The sequence below is a fragment of the Pteropus vampyrus genome, unplaced genomic scaffold (genome assembly GCF_000151845.1).
Source record: "Pteropus vampyrus isolate Shadow unplaced genomic scaffold, Pvam_2.0 Scaffold59, whole genome shotgun sequence".
Lineage (NCBI taxonomy): Eukaryota > Metazoa > Chordata > Mammalia > Chiroptera > Pteropodidae > Pteropus > Pteropus vampyrus.
The window spans coordinates 4026478-4041550 of record NW_011888840.1 but is presented as its reverse complement, the minus strand read 5'-3'; the positions used below and the strand labels follow the sequence as shown (position 1 = coordinate 4041550).

Sequence of the window (15073 nt, the reverse complement as noted above, 5' to 3'; positions counted from 1 at the left end):
TGAAGACTGTGGCGGCAGACGGGGATAGGTTAGCTCTGGAAGGAAATGAACTTGGGGTGCAGTATCTCAGGCTTCTGAGAGGTTTAGATGGAGTGCTAATTACAAGGTCCCTAAAACTGGACGACTTTCACTGCATACCATTAAAGTACTGGAGAAAGTTCCCAGTACATTATGGGAACTTAATGGTCCCATATGAAAATCACCCATTTAAGGCGAAGTGTCAAAGTCAGAGGGCCTCTCTGGCAGCATCTGAAGAGATCTCATCTCCTATAGTCAGAGGATAGAAGATAGAAAGACCGAGAATCAGGTCTTGCTTTTCTGGTAACAGAGCACCAGAAAATTCTCAACCCTGGCAATTCTATGATGCCAAGGTCAGAGCTTTAATCAGAAAGAACTAGGGACCTGAGACTTGGAACAAGCACATTAGTGTGGATGCATGCAAGAACCTCAAAACCCCCACATCTTCCAGTACTCTCTGAGCCAGCAGAAGTAGCCCAAGACTCCTGGTAAACACCAGCACTCCTGCCGAGCTTTAAAATGATGCAGAAAGTTATCTGCTTTTCTCTGTGTTGCAAGAAAACATATGCCCCCACACTATGCTCAGTTTAGACCCCCACCTCATCTCCTGACTGCCAAACCCATGACTAAGGCCAAGTTATGACATTATTCAGCCAGAAAACTCTGGATGTGCTAGACTGCCCTGATAGGAATGGGTGCAATGGGATCTCGAAACAATACTTGCCAGATGGCACTTAACCATCAGAAGCCAGATGAGCGCAAACATTGTAATGAGCAGCAAAGTCACAGAGGCGGCTAGGGGCCTGACCCACAGACAGCCACGGAGATGGTTAATAGACCAAGACATTCCTCAACGCAGGCTCGACGAGCAGCCAGCGAGGGAGTTGCTCAATCTATGCGATCAGAATCAATCAAGCGCCAGGCTCTCTTGCCAAGTTTTCAAACCTGAGCCCATTTTCAGACATGGAGCCCATAGACTGAAAAAAAGACCAACCCCCCCATCACTCATCCCCAGAAAGAAAGACCCTGCACCACCATGTCAAAGTAGACTTCTGGGTTTTACTCAGAAAAAAAAAAAAAAAAATTACCTGGATACTTTGAGGACTGTTGGATACAGGATCTGAGTTGATACATGAGACCCATAATATTACCTTGGCCCCTGTTAGAATGAGGATGCCTAAGGCCAGGCAATAAAATGGAGTCCAGGCTCAGGCCTAACTCATAGTAGGTCTGCAGGTTCACCCAGTGGTCATTTCCTCGGTTCCTGGATACAAAACTGGAATAGACAGACCTGACAGTTGTCAGAACTTCCGTATTGTTTCCTCAGCCAGTGAAGTAAAAACTGTCACAGTGGGAAAAGACAAATAGAAACTTCGGAAACCACCTCCACCCACCCTCCATGAGCTAAGATAGCAAATCAAAATTAATATTGCATCGTGAGAGAGATTAGTGCCACCCTCAAAGATCTGAGAGATATGGGGGTGGTAGTTCCCACCATATCTCTATTTAATTTGCCATTTTGGCCACTAAGAAAAACTAGCAAGGTCTAGAGGCCGACACTGTTGCTGATCAAGCAGTGGCTCTGATCGTAACCGCCGTGCTGTGTGCAGCATCTCTGCTGAGCAGCTCACACAGCGCGGATGGAATGTGTCCACTGAGCTGATGGATGAGTCCCTTCCGTCTCGCTCAGGAAGGAGGACCAGGAGCAGCTGATGTTCACGTGGCATGGACCATATTACACATTCGCAGTCTTCCCCGAGGGCTGCAGTCGCTCTTCCGTTCTCTGTCATCATACAGCCTGAAGAGATGTGACACATCTGGACAGAACGTCACCTTGGTCAACGAAGTCGGTGACTTCCTGTTGATCAGTAAGTATGAGTAAGGAGCGACCAGTACCGGGGAGGTCTTGACAAGACACAAGCACTCCAGAGGGTGGGAGATGAACCCCGTGAAGATTCAAGGTCCTGCCACATCAGTGGTAACAGGTTCTGGGAAAGGCTAGGACATCCCCTCTAAAGTAAAGGACAAATTATTATATCTCCCCCATGAAGACGGCGAAAGCGCGACTCCCAGAAAGCCTCCTCGGGTTGTGGATTTAGCATATTCCACACGTGATAATAATGTTCCAAGGCAATTCCCCGGTGACACAGATGACTGCCCAGTTTGAATGGAGCCTGGAGCAGAAAAGTGCTATGCAGCAGGTTCCAGCTATGGTACCAATGGCCCCAGCACTTGAGTCTTAACCTTGGAAGACTCTGCGGTATGAGGGGCAAATCTGAAGTGGAAAAGACATCGCGTGGAGCTTATGAGAAAGCCTTTGCAGGAGAATCACCATGTGTGTTCCTGGCGCAGGTCTGTCCTGGTCAAAGAGGGTGGGAAGCCTCAGGTGCCATGGAAACATTTTGGGAACCTCTGGTGGGACGTTCTCAAAGCTCCCTCCAGCTCATGTTCTGTGGATCCTTCTTACCCTGAGTTTGCTCGAGCTCAGGCCTACATGGTCTTATTTGTTTGGGGGCCAGTTCTGCCTGTGACTTGCCCACGTGACTTGCCCATGTGTCTTGCCAACAGCTGCCCAGGAAAAAGCTCCCTTCTGTCCTCCCCCATGAAGTGCTGGCTCAGAACGGGCTGTCTGAGAGTGCCAGCCAAGGGCATTGCCAAAGGGATTCTAGTCGGAATAAGAACCATGGCTCTTTTTGGTGACTCTGCTCTTTGCTTTGGCAAATGCTTAGCTTGCCTTGATTTGGAAAAACCAGTGTTGTTCCTTCTGGCCCGGGGCTGTGGTGCGTATAGATTTCAGACAGCGGCTTCGTTGCTTTGCCCTGAACCTTGCCTCCTATGGGAATGCAGGACTCAGGAGTCAGGCTGAGGGAGAGATTCTATCCCAGTCGGTCCTGGAGCTGTGGAGGAAAACTTGTGTGAAGGCACCTTTAGTTGACAACTCAACAGCCAGTGCCCTGTCACTTGCCAACAGAACGCAGCTAAAGGACAATGGCTGCTTTAAATGCATCATGGCTTTGTTGTCTGGGAAATCCCTTCCTCTTTCTCGGTCTCAGTTTCTTTATCTACAAAATAATGGGCTGGATCAGGTGATATCTAAGGACACTCTGTCTGCTTTGATGTTCTGTGACCCAGACTTGAAAATATGGAGGAAGAGCTGTCCCCTCCTCCCTTCTCCCCATCTTCCCTCGTCATGTGGCTCCCATTACGACCACTTGCCCTGCCTCCAATTTTGGAAACATGTCACAGGGTTTCTACTTCAAGAATGGAAAGAAATGATAAGCACATCCTAAAATAATGAGAGGCACCTGGGCTTAGTGGATTGAGCAACCTCCCAGCTACGCAGGTGTGTGGATGGTGGCCCAGGCCCCAAGCAGCTCAGTGATGCATCCCCATCATACGTCATCCTGCCGTGATACGCAGAGAGGATTGTCTAGACAGGACACACTCTGGAGAGACAGCACTTTGGACTCAGCCCAGTAGTTCGTGCTGCGGCCTCACTGGGAGGCTGATGAGGCAGCTCCCTCCCTCGCCACAGGCTGGGTCGGGGGCAGACCAGGATGTCAACTCACTGGAGTGAGGAGGACAGTCAAGAAGGGCAGGGGCTTGTCTGTCAAAGTGACTTCATTTTCTTTCTGGAGAAGTAACTATTCAGTTTCAAAGGTAATTCGAGGCACACAGTAGGTGCTCAATAAAATGTTATTAATTGAGTAAAGTTTTTATTATTGGTGTGTTTGGGGCAGTTCAGCCTAGAGCAGCAGCTTTTGAATATTTTAGAGCAAGAAATAGATTTTATATCATGACACATAACATGTGTATCTGTAACAAAAATTTTAGAAACCAATTGTTAAGTCTTAATACAAGCAATGTACTTATGTTTTCTATTCTATTCCCTTTTAAATATTTATCATGAACTACAAAATTGATTTCATAACCTACTAATAGTTAATAATCTTCAGTTGGAAAAATACCGACAGAGAAATCAACCCGTGCTTGAATTTATTTGTGGCTACTTCCAAGCCGAGCACCCCTGAGCAAAGCTCTGATATGTTTCGGTTTCTGTCTCCCACTCTGTAACCCAGAGGTTTTAATGCCACCTCCTGAAGAAGGTGGATGTGAGACCTACATGTGCATACAAAGCCCAAAGCACCACATCGGGCCATGGTCAGCATCCAGTAAATGCAGGTGTCATAATGATGTCACACGAGGAACCGAGACTCTCGGCTGGAGGAAGAAGGGTCCCTTGCCTAACCCTCTGACACCTTCGTCCTCCTACTCGCAGTCGGATAGTGACAGAGAACTCACTACCTTACAAAGGCAGCTGGGTCAGAGGCTGAGCCACATGTTTAGAAGAGACGTCCAGGAACCTGGGCGCTAATCCTGCTCTGGGGGAGCTTAGACTCCAGGGATGAGTCACGAATCCCGTTGGCACACAGAGGGTGGTATCTTACGCGGAGCAGAGACAACAGGCCCAAGTTTAAGATGAGAGCCATTTTTTCCAAATTGAGAGATCCAGCCGGCACCTGAGGGCACTGTCCATGTTTACCTTGCTCTATAAGGGAGCCCCAGACCCCAGCAGAGCTCTTGGCATATAAGAAATGCCTTATCAATATTTCATGTATTTATTCATTGACTGCATTGAAAAAGTGGCCTGGGGAGGATCCGGACATGCAAGGATGGACACAGGGAGGACACTACAGGCAAAGGATTCCATGAGGAGTCGCTCCAGGGAAATCTAGGATGGTGTTTCGTTTAGCGAAATCCAAACACATCCCGGTGAGACCAGAACCCACTGCCCTGCCACCCCCAAGTCCCCTTAGCCCTGTACTGGCCCAGAAAAACTGGAGAAGGAAAACAAGAGTCCAGACCCGGGAATCTGCTTCTCAGTCCTGGATCTGAGATGTGATCGTGGCGACCTGGGCAGGTCACTTCCCCTTAGTCTCTCAAGTGAAGGGTACTGGACACGGGATAATCTCTAAACTCATCTCCAAGTCCACAAGCTCCTTTCTCTGTAAGGCCCTACTTCCTCCCTTCCAACAGCCCAGGGGCAGACCATGGTGTATTGCTACTGTCCTTTGTCTGGATGATTATGTTTGCCCCCATAAACATGTGGCAGCTAAGAAAAGAAGATGAGGGCACCTATTTTGAATCTTGATGGGTGCCTGGTGCCCCTGTATTTGGAGTACATCATCAAGCAAAAAATCCACGAGATCTAGAGGGCTACCATGGTGAACGATAACTGAAACGACCAATTTCTACTTTCTCTCTAAATCTGCCCATGGTTTTAACATGCGGTCGTCAGGCAGAACATCCAGATTTGAACTGAGCCCCAAGAGACAGCACCCTCTCCATCAGCAAAACTCTGAAGTACCATTTATTACATCTCTACCTGTTAATTGAGCCAAGTCAAAAGGAACTGGCTAGGACTGAACGTAATAAAATAGCGGAGCATTTCAAAGATTGAAGCGGGATAAGTGATAAATAAAAGGATGATTTGTAACGTGTGGAGTGAAATGCACTGGAGAGGAATGTGCTCAGCACGCTCACTCCTTGGCCTCTCATAACTTTTCTTTTTTCTGGAATGTTCTATCCTCACCTATCCTTACGATGGCCACTTCCCTTCATTTAGGCCTCTGCTCAAGGGTCACATTCTCTGACCACCTGTCTATCACTCTCACTCCCTTTCCCTGATTTATTTTTCTCTCCTCCATCCTTCACCATCCCCTCTTTGTTGGCTCATCTCTGATCTTTACCTTCTAATTCCATGACAGCAAGAACTTCGTCCTTTCCTGCTCCCTGCTGTCGTCTGCCCTTCCTGGACCAGTACCTGGGATACAGGTGGCCTTCGGTAAATACTTTTTGAATGATCGAATCAGTCAGCCAGGCACTCTCATTGGCACGTCTGCGAATGGAATGAATCACAGCAAGCTGCAGTGGAGCAGAGCGAAACAGGAAAGGAGACAAGAGAAGAGGGAGACGAGGCGAGGGGGGAGGGGCAGGTCATTCAAGAGGAAAGCAAGCAGGGGAAAAGCTCAGTCCGGAGCATCGGGATGGACCGGAGCAGCGGCTTTCAAGCCTCCATATGCACTGGAACCATCTGGAGAGCTTTTGAAATATATAATGCCTACGTCTGCCCGGGGACGTTCAAATTCGATTCCTTTGGGGTGCGGCTCAAGCAGTATTATTTGTCGAAGCTTTCCCTGTGATTCAGATTTGCAGCCAGGGGTAAGGAGCACTCTCTTAGGACATCTGTTTCCAGAAATTAGGTTAACCTCAAACCCAGCTGTAAGGCTTATGCACAAAGAGCTACTGGCCAGAATCTCAAACCCCAACCGCATGTGTGGAAGAGAACATGTCCGCCAGCAGCAGCAGACACAGAAAATCTCGCAAATTTTCAGCTATTGCCCAACAGAGCATGTTGTTCTGACAAACAAACGGGAGTGGAAACTCTCATCTCGACCTCAGCCGCCTGATCCCACTGTGGGGCCGGGAGGTCTGCTGGGCATCGCCTGTCCCCAGGGTCTCCACACGGTGTGAATTCTTGGGCCATCTGCAAAGTCATTCAGTCTTCGCAGACAGATAAATAGGGTCGCCCTGAAATTCCAATCCTCTCCAGCGCAGACTGTCTACCCCACCCCGTCCCCCATCTCTCTCCCACTGTCCAGCCAATCACAAAGCCTCCTTCTGCCTTGGACCAAACCAATCGGAAATATAAAGGAGCCCAAAGTCTGACTCCTACAGTCTTCTCATCTTCAGATTTTGTCTCTCCTATGTGCCTTCCAGCCTCAGCTTTTATCCAAATTGACTCCAGCCCTCCGGAAAAAAAAAATAGGAATGATGATAATAATGACGACTACCCTCTCCTGAGTTCTGGCTGTAATAAATCTACGACAACTTGCTATGATGCTCACTTTATATACTCACTTTCTGAAAACTCATCACGTTCCTTTCGATTTGACATATATTAGCTTATTTATCAAAATCTATGACAAAGGTACCATTATATCATCTCCGTATAAACATGAAGAAACTGGAGCACAGAACAGTTAAGTGACCTGCTTAAGGACACACAGCTAATAAGTAGCAGAGCAAGGACTTAACTCCGGGCTGTGGAGTCTGGCTCATTATCATCTGTACCTTGCTGCCCCATGCAATCCTCATGGCTTAAGGACGGTCTCACGGACAGATATCCTTTCCTGGTTTGACAAATGACAGAGATGAGGGTCAGCTTCGTGCAGGGACTTGCTCCCAGCCACCATGTTGAATTTGGATCTGAAACCCAGTATTGTCTAATTCCAAACTCCGGGGGCTCCCCACCACCTCTTAGCTCACCGCGCCTCTGAGCCTGGAGGAGCGGGAAGGACTTCCCCTCTCCCTAACGGGAGTGGTTTGAGCCTTCTCCTTAGGGTCAGGAATTTCTCGAACAGGCCACTCAGTCAAGAGGAGGCCTCCGTGGCTTCTGGATTCAGAGCTTGTGTGTCAGCATCAGACAGCTTCGCTGGGCCGCACCTGTCAAACTTTCCTTAGTCCCCAACCCTGGTAAGTGCAAGGGACTTTGTTCCATGATCGAGTGTCACAAGGTTCCAGGTGGCGGGCTCAGGTGTGTGAGGGAGGTCCTCTGAGTCAACTGAAAAAAAACAAAGAGTTGGTCCCCGCAGCCCCCGCGCCCAGACCCCGGAGGCCACACCCCAATACTTTGGAAATGCGTAATGTGCACCCCATCCTCCTCCCACGGGCCCGGGGATCGGCTGCTGCTGATTCATTTTGAGAAGCTCCGCTTTCCACAGCAGCGTGAGGAAGGACCGTCCCCAGCCGGAGCCATGTGTGTTCGCTATGATTCATCAGATTGTCTGCAATCGCCTCAAAAATAGCCCTTACGCAATCCGGGAGCCGCTGGGAGCCTCGCGCGCAGGGGCTTCCCCTCTTAGTCACCCTCTGGGCCTCGATCCACTTCCACGCAGCCACGGGAACGCGGAGGGACAGGCACATGCCCAAAAGAGGAACTTGAGAAATGAACAGGCGGGGTGAAGGCCGCCCCCCATTGTTGGCAACTTCGATGAGGCAAGATCGCAGCTGTGCGGCTCCTGTAGAAGTGAAATGTGCGCAGTAAACAAAATCCCCCAGGCCAAGGGGGGCCGCCGCCCCGCGCCCTTCGGTCCCGGGCTCCGCGGGTAGGAAGAAGGGCCTGAGCCGGGCCCCTTGGCTCTTTCTGCAGATTCGGCTGCTTGGCGGCGAGGCAGGCTGCTGGCCTTGGCTGAAGCTGCTGGCCTCTCTGAGCCCAGGGAGGAGGCTGACGTGGACAGAAGGACAGGAGATGTTCCCTGAAGACCTTCTGGTCCAGCGTTTTTCGATTCTGGCAAAGGGGAGTGGGCTGGTAATCAACCTAGATGCTCAGGCCCCATGTCCAGAGATTCCAACGCTGTTGACTGGGGAGCAGCCTGGGAATTGGTGCTTTTTAAAAGCGGACATTTTAGAGGTGAGAAATACTCGCCTAGTTAGTTGAACCCTTCATTTTGCATATGAGACTCCACTCAGAGCAGGAGGGGCATAGCCCAGGTACAGGGCAGCTGGTGGCAAAGATTGGACTTAAACTTTACCTTGGCCTACAAAGCCCGGTGCGATCTGGCCTCAACATTACCTCATTAGCGCCTGAGTTCTCCGGTGTCACCTCCTTTCTCTCTCTATCCCTTTCTCTCCTCCTCTCTCTTCTTCCTCCCACTTCAGGGCCTTTGCACTGACTCCGACCCCAGCCTTTACCCCCAGACCCCTCGTGATTCACTCTCTCACTTCATGCCCGTCTCCAGGCTGCTGTCAACTCCTCACACCGCCTCCCCAAGCCATTCTTCTAAGCTAGCGACCCTCTGTGGCTCTTCATTTTCTCACCTGGCCTTATTTATATTTATTTTTTTTTTTTATGGCACAACATGACCTTATATCTGTATTTGTTTAGCACCTTTTCCCCCGTTAGAAGGTCCCAGAAGAGCCAGGGCTTCCTGCTGGACCTGTGACCGCCACACAGCAATTGCTCAATAAATATTTGTTGGATGGATGGATGACCCCAGCATAGCATTCACACCGACGCCAATGTCCTGGACCCATGTCCACCAGGCTGGTGCCCCAACAGTCCACCAAGCACAAGGTCACGTGTTTCTTTTCAAGGACTAGCTCATGAATGCCCACGAAACAAATTCAGAACCCAGACCATTTGTCTGTACAAAGAGTACGTCTAAGGCATGCCCACGGAGGACCAGGGCGGCTTCGTAACCAACGTCAGGGGCGCCTCCAGACAGAAAACGGTTGTCCCAGCCCCCCAGCCTCTTGGGGAAGCCCTTCCAATGATGCTCCCGCTGATCAAGTGTGTTCAGGCTCCCATGGGGACCTGGCCTTCTCAATTCACTGGTTCTCACTTCTTTAGTTTACAGCCGCATCTTGTTTTCAGCCATTGATACCTCGTGTATGTATAGCTGTTTATAACCACAAAACGATTTCACAAAGATGCCCAGTCCTCACAGCACACCTGCGAGCTGGGTGCTACCGCCCTTCATCTTACAGTCGAAGACTCTGGGGCCCAGAGAAGCCAAATCACTGGTCCGAGATCACACAGCTAAAGACACAGCCAAGATCAGACTGAAGCTGAGTCTTGGCAAGGGCCGGTCCTCCACTCTGGCTCCTACCCCAGCGGCCATTGCACACTGAGTGTGATTTGTCACCTGCCCGTCCAGGGCTTGCTTCACTGTTGTCAGAAACCGTCCCTTCTGGAAAAATGAAAGACGTGCCACCTGCGATGAGATACAAAAGTTCGGGCCTCAGTTTCCAAAAGTCAGCCCAGGCAGAGCCATCAGCTGTAAGCCGTACCCCAATATCACCTTGTGTTCCCCAAAAAGAAGAACCTAGGACAGGGACTAGAGTTCACACAGTTTATGAGGAGATGACCCCAGAAGCTGAGGAGAGGTGGAGAGAATGAGTCAGAGAAGGAAGAAAAGTCAATATTACTGGGTACTTTTAAAATCACCCTGTAAGCACAGGAGCTAGATCCTTCTGGAACCTCTGACTTCCCAGCTGCTAGATCCTTCTGGAACCTCTGACTTCCCAGCTGCTAGATCCTTCTGGAACCTCTGACTTCCCAGCTGCTAGATCCTTCTGGAACCTCTGAACAAGGCTGAGTGGGCCTGAGACAGAAAATCAGAGTCATGTGTCCAGGGCCTGAGGTGAGAGGCTGTGAGCAAGAGTAGGAACCACCCTCCCACCACGGATGAACTAACACCAGAGATAGGCTCAGGGCGCCAAAGCATCCCCTACAGCGATGCCATTGAAATAAGTCCACAGTCGCCCCTGGTGATAACTTTGCAAATAGCCAAAGTGAGTTTATTTGAAAGAAAAAGCTGGTCAGGCCTTCCATTCGGTTTTGATCATCAAAAGTCACGATTATATACGTCAACGATTTCTCAGCAACTTCCTGGACAAACAGCTGGAGCAGGAGCAGGGCCCTCCGCCAACCCACAGCATCCCAAAGGGCTCCTGTGTCCCCTTCCTTTGGTCTCTAGTACCTATGAGTCATTCTAAAATTCTGCCGGGTACTAGGTCTCCCCAGGCTGAATCCTAGGTTCTGTCTCCATAAAGCTTGTGGCTTCTTCCCATCAAACTTGTGGCTCAGGCGTTATGAATACAATGCTAGCGCCACCTGGCCATTTCACCCAGGCTCCTTATGGTGCAGATGGGACACTGAACAGCAGTGACTGGCCCAAGGCCCTCTGCAAGTCAGATGCATCTGGTCCCATAGCCTTTTGTGTGTAACCCCAAGACTAACCACATAATTTGTAGGGCCCAGTGAAAAATGAAAATATAGGACCCCTTATTCAAAGATTATTAAGAATTTCAAGATAGTGACTGACAGCAGAATCAATTAAACCAAGGGGCAGTGTCCCTCTGAGTGAGGACCCTGTGAAATCACACAGGTCACAGCCATGAAGCCAATTTCTCCCAGAGAAATTCCCAAGAGGCAGGGAAGGCTACGTCCAACGCGACAGCTTTCCAGCCAGACGAGGCTGGGCTGGAATCCCGACTCGGCTTCTCACCTACTGTGCAACCCTGATTCGAGTTGCTTAACCTCTCTGGGCCTTATTTTCCTCATTGGTAGAAGGAAGATGAGATGGCAAATTGCACATAAAGTACATGGCACATGAAGGGCGCTGAGCAAATGTGAGTTCTTTGCCCTTCCTTTCCCGCTCCTTCCTTGATATCAGTTTCTTTTCTTTTAGGCTAAAAGAAGCAGGACCCACCACCACCACCTCGCTCATGGTCTTAGCCTCAAAGTAATAGCCAGAGAAAAGCTGGGGCACAGTGCCCCAGCTCTGCCACCTGGGGCTGGCGTTCAGTGAGGAAGAGGGCTGTGGATTCCTCATCTGTCTCCATCCCGACCCCAGGCCAGGCTCTGCCAGGCTAGAGCCTCCAAGTCTGACTGTACCTCTTCCCACACCAAGGAAAGGCCCGAGGTTCTCGGGAGTTGTAATTCTTCTTTCTTACCCTCTTTTTCTCAGAAAGGAGGGAGAACAGAAGAAGAGGAAGGCTGCCCGGGGCCTCCACTGACTCATCGCGTCACCGCGGGCAGGTCACGAACGATCATTCTGGCTTCAGCTTTCCCACCTCTAAAACGGGGTTAACGACGCCTGTCCCCGGCCTTGGCGACAGGATGTTTGGAGAGCATTCATTGTGGCTGTGCGGCTGCTGTCATTGTGCTCCAGCTAATAACATGCTGCCTGGGTGAGGCCCCCAGAGGGCCCCGGGAGCTCAGGGAAAACGCGTCCTTATCCATCTTCAAAGCATCCCTGAGAAGTAGGTGGGAGGCAAGTCTCGGGTTATGGGAAAGGAGAAGGCCGAGACAGTCCCAAGGGGCAAGCGCCTCTGTGGCAGAGAGAGGGATGGGAAGAGCACAGGTCCCCCAGGTGGGGCCGGGTAGTGGAAGGTGTTCCTCAGTAGGTGATACACACACCTGGGTCCAGGCAAGGCCACCTCCCCACACTTCATCACTTCTCAGGGTCGAGGCAAAGATGAAATGGAATTGCGAGTGTGCAAATGCCAGCACCTAGTAGGTGCTCAGGAAATGTGTGCCTGGGCTGTCCTGCTTCCTCCCTAGGGAATAAGGAGTGTGATGTGCAGGACGAGGCCAATTTTGTCTCTACATTGGACACATTCGGTGATAGTGGTTTGTTGCAACGTCCCTTGGTAAAATTGCACTTTATATCTTTATTAGGCCACATGCCACACCTCTCTAGACTCAGGTAATATGTGGCGCTGGGTGACCAGGTTCCCATCGTCCTTCCGGGGATACCTAGCTCTGCTTACCCTGCCCAGGGGGAGATGTCAAAAGGAAGGAGGAAGTGGAGGGAGGGAGAGCTGCATTTCTGCCACAGCACAGCCTTGTGAAGGGGGGACAGATGTTTATTAAGTGCCTACTGGTCCCCGAGGCACTGTGTAAACACCTACCAGCCCTGTCACGACTCATGTCACTGGCTGCATTTAGATTTCTCCACTGTTCACTTGAGAAAACAGTGGCCTGGAGAGGTTACGTGACTTGCCTGAGGTCATACTATTGCTGAGAAGCAGAGCCAGGATCCAAACCAAGGTCTTGGTGTCACACTAGCCAATTATAATGCATGGCCCCTGAGGCCAAAAACCCAGCTCGAGTTGGCAGCAGCTTGAAAGACCATCTTGCCCAACTTCTCGGCTTGAGGCTGAAGAAACAGGTGCCCAGAGAAGTCAGTTTGGAGCAACAGGAATCAAGCTGGGACCTGCGCCTCGCCTCGCCTCGCTTGGGGTGGCTTGGGGAAGTGAGTGGGTGAGGCCTCGGGGGCACTGACCACAGGCACACCGCTGGCCCTGACTCAGGGACCAGGAATCCCCTCGGATGCAGCGTAGAGGCTGGCGTGGCCTCTCCAGTCGTAGCAAATGCTGCTTTCGTGAGTCATCCACCCAGCTAAGCACCTCCTGTGTACCAGGCTTTGGGTGCACAGACCAGAACTGGTAGGTAAGTGACATTATTCATACAGCTGGGGGTAACAGAAGCTCAGGGAGGCGATTGGTCCAAAGCCACACTGTGCTTGGTGGCAGAGCTGGGACGCGAACCCGGAGCAAACCCAGTCTTCTTTCCTCTACACGGGCTGCCACAGGCTAAGGGAAGAGAGACGCCAGCAATTACTAGAGGGAACAGACAGGCGAGAGTGAAGGGAAATGCTATCAATAACTGCACAGGGACGACGGGAACCAGTCGACCTGTCCCAAGCAAAGTGGGACCTATGGTAACATGACCCACGAGCCTGTGACATGCCAGCCACGGTGAGAGCAGTTTTCCACATCACTGAATTGTCATATCAAGCCTGAAGAGAAGTGTTAATATTACATCACCCATTTGACAGGTTCAGAAACTGACACCTGAGCAAGACCCCAGAGCTAGAAGGCAACAGCAAAAGAGGGGTGAGTGGATGGAATTTGGGTCCCAAGGGAGGAAGAAGAAAAAGCAGGGCCTAGTCAACTGGTCGTCTCCTTGGGGAGGGGTTATAGCCGGTGCCTGTCCGCTGTGAATGAGCAGCACCCATGGCAAGCTGGTTATTAAATATGTTTAATGTCTCCCCCAGAGAAAGGAGCCATGGGTGGCCCAGGATGGTAGTGGGCTCCATGGGTGGGATGGGGGGAGGGGTCTTGCACAACCAGGAAGCCCTTCATTCCTGGAGCTACAGGGACCTAGAAGGAGCCACCATATGTGGCTTGGCCTCCCCGGGCAGTGGCCTCTCTGAGAGGAAAGCCCTCAACTTCCTTCCTTTTTTTTTTTTTTTTTTTCCTCAAAGCATATTCAAAAGCAACCGGTCTGGGGTCTGAGGGCCAGGAGGGCGTGGAGAGAAGCAGCGCCCTCACCCAGGTGGACGGAAGGCAGTGCCCCAGGCTGGATGGACCAGAGGAGGGTCAGGAGAGAGGTGTGCAGGCTCACCTGGGCAGACCGGCCACGGGAGGTCATGCCAGCCCCTCTACCTGTGAGGCTGTGAGGGGTCCTGGGGTCTGCCCAGGGGCCCCCCACAGTCCCTTCGGTTCTGGGGCCCAGGCGCACTGCTCCCCTCAGCCGCACCTCCCAGCCCTTTGCTTTCTAACAGGAAGCGCCTTCCTCTTTCTATGTTTCCCCCCTTGGCCTGGACCCAGCTATCCCCAGCCCGGAGTCGGGGTGACTTTCAGGAAACCATCATTGTGAAAAGCCCAAACCACTCCCAACCAGCTGCCTCTAACCACCTGGGGCGAGGTGTCCAGTGATCTGGACAGGCAGGGCCACCGAGCTGTCCGTATGGGCCCTGACTATGGAGGAAAAAAAGAGCCCATGGTCGCTGCAGCCCCCTCCCCAACGCTTCAGGCCCCTCCCCCCGAAACAGACTACTGAAGGCACCCTGGAGAGTGGAATGAGAGTTAAGTACCAATAACAGTTTCCTTTACTTGCCTTTAACCCAGGATTGGGACAAATAAGGCAAAAAGGAGCTGAGGGACAGGAAGCATGGATGCTAAATCCTGGGGCTTACACTTAAAGATCATCTCCAGGTCAGGAGAGGTCCGAGTACTAGGGACGAGCTCAAGGGGCCTCGGGAGAAGGAAGAGCAAAGACACGGGGGCTGGAAACTCACTAGGGCCCACGACGGTCAAACCTCTGTCCTCCATTCCATGGCCCCAAACCCCGCTTTCTGTTGTCAAATGAAAAGGCCACCATCAGGCATTAGTCACTGATGACAAGTTGTTCTGTTACTTATACTTTGGTAGAGGTTTTCTGATAAGCAAGAACCCTTTCCCAAAGAAGAAATCTCACGTGGTGGAAATTGAGTACCATGACAGGCTGACGGAAGGGCCACTTTGCTGTCTCAGGATGGCATATGTGATGGCGAAGCCCCACCTCAGTCGCCCTGGTCAGGTCTAATGCCTGGTCCCTCTCAGCAGTCGGAGCCTCACCTGGGCCTTTGGACTTCTCCAAAGCCATTCCCAGGGCTACGGCCAAGCAGACACAGCTACCATGTCCCCTAAGTGACCCCAA

General features: G+C 51.2%; 1 long non-coding RNA gene across 1 annotated transcript; it reads left to right on the top strand.

Moving 5' to 3' along the window:
- Positions 1-12588: 12588 nt before the first annotated feature.
- On the top strand, positions 12589-13994 carry LOC111740189. Its single transcript, XR_002780487.1, has 3 exons — positions 12589-13347; positions 13428-13485; positions 13857-13994. It is a non-coding gene; the product is annotated as an uncharacterized LOC111740189 (long non-coding RNA).
- The last annotated feature ends 1079 nt before the right edge of the window (positions 13995-15073 follow it).